Below are 6000 nucleotides of genomic sequence, written 5' to 3' on the forward strand. Positions count from 1 at the left end.
ACAGAGACTTTCCCTGAAGAAAACATTAGAACCCCTCACTGACAAACCAGGCCATAAGCCTTTTCACCTCATCATATCAAAACAAGCTCAGTCCATCACCTAGCAACAAGGATGCTGGGTGAAACTACATAAAGTGTTTTGGTGCTGTCTGATAGTTCCCTTAATGTATTACTGTGGTCAGTCAGAATGAGACAGCACACATAAACACACAAAGCCTTTTAAACATGGACATAAGCCAGCTGGGATCCATCCACACCACCTACTATCACCAGGGATACCATAGTCCCCCTCACAAACTGACTGGCCAACGCCCTGAGAGGTGCATTTGTTTCTGTGTGTAAATGCATCTAATGATGATGTGTTAATATTGGTGTCACAAATCTATTATTTGTACATTTATTTATCAACAAATATAGTTAGTTGTTACATTTGACTGTGTAAAACTGTAAAACCTAGCAGCGCTACTTATTTCTCTGAGAGAGAGCCGGGTATATAACATTTCTGTAAAAAAACATGAGTATTTGTCTCTCTGAAATGAAACCATCAAGTGATAGATTTGAAACAAATACAGGTCTGTCATTGAACAGCCCCATGCCTTTATTAGATAGTGAAAAAACACACCAACAATAAAACCTCATTTACCAACATTTCTGAAAATGGATATAGCGTTTTGGAATGAAACTCTTCAATTTCAAAACTGCTGATGCACTACCAAATTTAGAAATTGCACATTGTGTATTCTACTTTTTGCGTGTGTACTTTTGACCTCTTTTTCCCCCCAATTTCGTGATATCCAATTGGTAGTTACAGTCTTGTCCCATCGCTGCAAATCCCTTACGGACTCGGGAGAGGTGAAGGTTGAGAGCCATTCGTCCTCAGAAACATGACCTTGCCAAGCCGTACTGCTTCTTGACACACTGCACGCTTAACCCTTAAGCCAGTCGCATCAATGTGTCGCAGGAAACACCGTACACCTGGCGACCGAAGTCAGTGTACATGCGCCCGGCCCGCCACAAGAGTCACTACAACGCGATGGGACAAGGACATCCTTGCCGTCCAAACCCTCCCCTAACCCGGTCAACACTGGCCCAATTGTGTGCCGCCTCACAGGTCTCCCGGTCACGGCCGGCTGCGACACAGCCCGGAATCAAACTCGTTTCTGTAGTGACACCTCAAGCACTGCGATGTAATGCCTTAGACCGCTGTGCCACTCTCAAAACTAATTTGAGACCCAGATTGAGTTTCTTTTTTGGGGGCCCCCTAGTGGTCGTGGAGGGTATTAGTCTACCCGCAGTAGTATACCCGCAGTAGTCTACCCGCAGTAGTCTACCCGCAGTAGTCTGTGTATAGGCAGGTTGAGGTTGAGGTTGAGCTGACCCATCCCTTCCTGCCACCAACCCCTCTACCCCAATTGTATGAAATCCATAGATCCAGGGCTTTCCGCCCAAATTCCCTCTGCACCCAGAATGTAGGTCAGAGCAGCGACTGCATCTCACACAGACATGACATATGACGCCACACACTATGGCTTATAGGATACAGAGCAGAGGCAACACAGATGCACATATGTGGTGTGTATTTATGTGCTGTATATCTGTGTGTCTGTACAATGTGTGTGTGTGTGTGTGTGTGTGTGTGTGTGTGTGTGTGTGTGTGTGTGTGTGTGTGTGTGTGTGTGTGTGTGTGAGATAGGATTTATTCCTTTTGGTTTGGAGGTATAGATGTAAGATATTCATTTGAGCCAGTTTGCTACTGCAGGAGAATAATCCTGAAGCAACAGGAAATGTGAATTATTATGTGCATTGTAATTAATATACATTTTTGTAATAGTTGATACATTTTTCCTTAGTGCAAATCAAGTCTGACATTTTAAAGTGGAAATGGCAAACTTTAGAAGAAGTTTTAAACCTGCAATGCACAACAAACGTGCACTTCCAGCTGTGCAGGAAAATTCTCAACAACAAAAAAGTGATCAAATTAAGATCCTACACCTGTAATTGTTTGGACAACAGATCCAGACGGTGGTACCTGATGGATCTAAAACATGAGGAACAGTAATGAGAGAAAGGGTTGAGGTGGAGAGAGAGCTGACCTGTAGAAGTAGGAGCAGCCTCGGACTGTGTTGTGGCTGAAGAACTCCTGGGTCTTCTCGTTGCCAAAGTCCTCCAGAGGATCAGACCACAGTAGGTCACACATGGGCCCAAACGCTGGAGGCTCCTTAAACCGGTCTATCTACAGCAGAGAGAAACATGCTGAATTCAGACACAAGCAAATACACACATTTTCAAACACAAAAATGCACACACACACACTCACATGCAGGTTGGCAGGCACACACACACACACACACACACACACACACACACACACACACACACACACACACACACACACACACACACACACACACACACACACAAACAAAATGCACATATACTGTCCTCAAGTACGCAAAGACAAGAGACACAGTCAATGTGATATTCCTATGCATGGCTCGGTACTGCTAGGGTGTGGTTCAGTACCTTCTTTATGTCATCTAAGTTGTGTATTTCTGGTGAGAGTCCTCCGTGGACACACAGGAACTGCTGGTTCATGAGGGCAGCCAGGGGAAGGCAGTCAAAAGCGTCCATACATGAATCGTACACTTGCTCTGAGTACTTGATTTTACCTGATTTCCACAGAGAGGGGCAGATGATACACACAGGGACTCATCATCAGTAAAGGTGAAATCCTGATATCAGATATGGGCTAAGAGCTTCAATTGTTATAGAAGCTGACCATTGACATTAACGCATGATTCAAAAGTAACAGAGATTCCAGCCTGGAATGGATACTCCAAGAAAGATCCAACACAATATCTCATCCTCAAGAGCATCCAACCATCCTCTTTCTATACTCACACACACACAGAAGATATGCTGTATTATGGGATGAAACTGAGCAGATATAAACAAGATGACCCTCATCATGCACTTCTTCATGGATGTATGAATAGAGACCTAGAGAACACCTCTACCTTCTGTCCAATTCCTCCCCAGACAACACCTCTACCTTCTGTCCCATTCCTCTCCAGACAACAACTCTACCTTCTGTCCCATTCCTCCCCAGACAACAACTCTACCTTCTGTCCCATTCCTCCCCAGACAACACCTCTACCTTCTGTCCAATTCCTCCCCAGACAACACCTCTACCTTCTGTCCCATTCCTCCCCAGACAACAACTCTACCTTCTGTCCCTTCCTCTCCAGACAACACCTCTACCTTCTGTCCCATTCCTCCCCAGACAACAACTCTACCTTCTGTCCCATTCCTCCCCAGACAACAACTCTACCTTCTGTCCCATTCCTCTCCAGACAACACCTCTACCTTCTGTCCCTTCCTCTCCAGACAACACCTCTACCTTCTGTTCCATTCCTCTCCAGACAACAACTCTACCTTCTGTCCCATTCCTCCCCAGACAACAACTCTACCTTCTGTCCCATTCCTCCCCAGACAACACCTCTCTCTACCTTCTGTCCCATTCCTCTCCAGACAACACCTCTACCTTCTGTCCCTTCCTCTCCAGACAACACCTCTCTCTACCTTCTGTCCCATTCCTCTCCAGACAACACCTCTCTCTACCTTCTGTCCCATTCCTCTCCAGACAACAACTCTACCTTCTGTCCCATTCCTCTCCAGACAACACCTCTACCTTCTGTCCCATTCCTCTCCAGACAACAACTCTACCTTCTGTCCCATTCCTCCCCAGACAACAACTCTACCTTCTGTCCCATTCCTCCCCAGACAACAACTCTACCTTCTGTCCCATTCCTCCCCAGACAACACCTCTACCTTCTGTCCCATTCCTCCCCAGACAACACCTCTACCTTCTGTCCCTTCCTCTCCAGACAACACCTCTACCTTCTGTCCCATTCCTCTCCAGACAACAACTCTACCTTCTGTCCCATTCCTCCCCAGACAACAACTCTACCTTCTGTCCCATTCCTCCCCAGACAACAACTCTACCTTCTGTCCCATTCCTCCCCAGACAACAACTCTACCTTCTGTCCCATTCCTCCCCAGACAACACCTCTACCTTCTGTCCCATTCCTCTCCAGACAACAACTCTACCTTCTGTCCCATTCCTCCCCAGACAACACCTCTACCTTCTGTCCCATTCCTCTCCAGACAACAAACTCCCCAGACCAACCACCTTCTGTCCCATTCCTCCCCAGACAACCTCTACCTTCTGTCCCATTCCTCTCCAGACAACAACTCTACCTTCTGTCCCATTCCTCCCCAGACAACAACTCTACCTTCTGTCCCATTCCTCCCCAGACAACAACTCTACCTTCTGTCCCATTCCTCCCCAGACAACACCTCTACCTTCTGTCCCATTCCTCCCCAGACAACAACTCTACCTTCTGTCCCATTCCTCCCCAGACAACACCTCTACCTTCTGTCCCATTCCTCCCCAGACAACACCTCTACCTTCTGTCCCATTCCTCCCCAGACAACAACTCTACCTTCTGTCCCATTCCTCCCCAGACAACACCTCTACCTTCTGTCCCATTCCTCCCCAGACAACACCTCTACCTTCTGTCCCATTCTCCCCAGTCTCTACCTTCTGTCCCTTCCTCTCCAGACAACACCTCTACCTTCTGTCCCATTCCTCCCCAGACAACAACTCTACCTTCTGTCCCATTCCTCCCAGACAACAACTCTACCTTCTGTCCCATTCCTCTCCCCAGACAACACCTCTACCTTCTGTCCCTTCCTCTCCAGACAACACCTCTACCTTCTGTCCCATTCCTCTCCAGACAACACTCTACCTTCTGTCCCATTCCTCCCCAGACAACAACTCTACCTTCTGTCCCATTCCTCCCCAGACAACACTCTCTCTACCTTCTGTCCCATTCCTCTCCAGACAACACCTCTACCTTCTGTCCCTTCCTCTCCAGACAACACCTCTCTCTACCTTCTGTCCCATTCCTCTCCAGACAACACCTCTCTCTACCTTCTGTCCCATTCCTCTCCAGACAACAACTCTACCTTCTGTCCCATTCCTCTCCAGACAACACCTCTACCTTCTGTCCCATTCCTCCCCAGACAACACCTCTACCTTCTGTCCCATTCCTCCCCAGACAACAACTCTACCTTCTGTCCCATTCCTCCCCAGACAACACCTCTACCTTCTGTCCCATTCCTCCCCAGACAACACCTCTACCTTCTGTCCCTTCCTCTCCAGACAACACCTCTCTCTACCTTCTGTCCCATTCCTCTCCAGACAACAACTCTACCTTCTGTCCCATTCCTCCCCAGACAACAACTCTACCTTCTGTCCCATTCCTCCCCAGACAACAACTCTACCTTCTGTCCCATTCCTCCCCAAATAGTGCACCAGGTGAGACTCTCTACCTTCTGTAAACATTCTCTCCAGACAGAACTCTACCATTCTTGTTTGAAACTCTAAGTATTCTGTCAAACCTCTACCTTCTGTTTCCTCGCAGTAAAAATACCTTCTGTCCCTTTCCCCAGACAAGAGGATTTTCCCAACAGACCAAAGATCCCCAAAACACACTGTCCCAAGACAACACCTCTAGATAAAGACAACTCTACCTTCTGCCCATTTATAGACAACAACTCTACCTTCACCATGACAAAACTCTACCTTCTGTCCCATTCCTCCCCAGACAACACCTCTACCTTCTGTCCCATTCCTCCCCAGACAACAACTCTACCTTCTGTCCCATTCCTCCCCAGACAAACCTCTTACCTTCTGTCCCATTCCTCCCCAGACAACAACTCTACCTTCTGTCCCACTCCCCAGACAACACCTCACCTTCTGTCCCACTCCCCTAAACCTCAAATCAGAATGACAAAATACCTCTTCAGACTGCTCCTCTCCCAATCAATGACTCCTCACCTTCTGCTCAAGGAACAGAATGAGATAAAATAGTGCTCCAGGTGAACAAGATCATTGATAAGTCCCCTAAGTAAACAGAAGAAAATAGAATGTCTC

At 47.3% G+C, this 6000-nt stretch overlaps 1 pseudogene; it reads right to left on the reverse strand.

Annotated features, from left to right (window-relative positions):
* Positions 1-6000, reverse strand: part of LOC115117320 (protein phosphatase 3 catalytic subunit alpha-like) — a 143351-nt pseudogene that overhangs the window by 17593 nt on the left and 119758 nt on the right.

This window comes from Oncorhynchus nerka, linkage group LG19 (assembly GCF_034236695.1).
Source record: "Oncorhynchus nerka isolate Pitt River linkage group LG19, Oner_Uvic_2.0, whole genome shotgun sequence".
Taxonomy (NCBI): Eukaryota; Metazoa; Chordata; class Actinopteri; order Salmoniformes; family Salmonidae; genus Oncorhynchus; species Oncorhynchus nerka.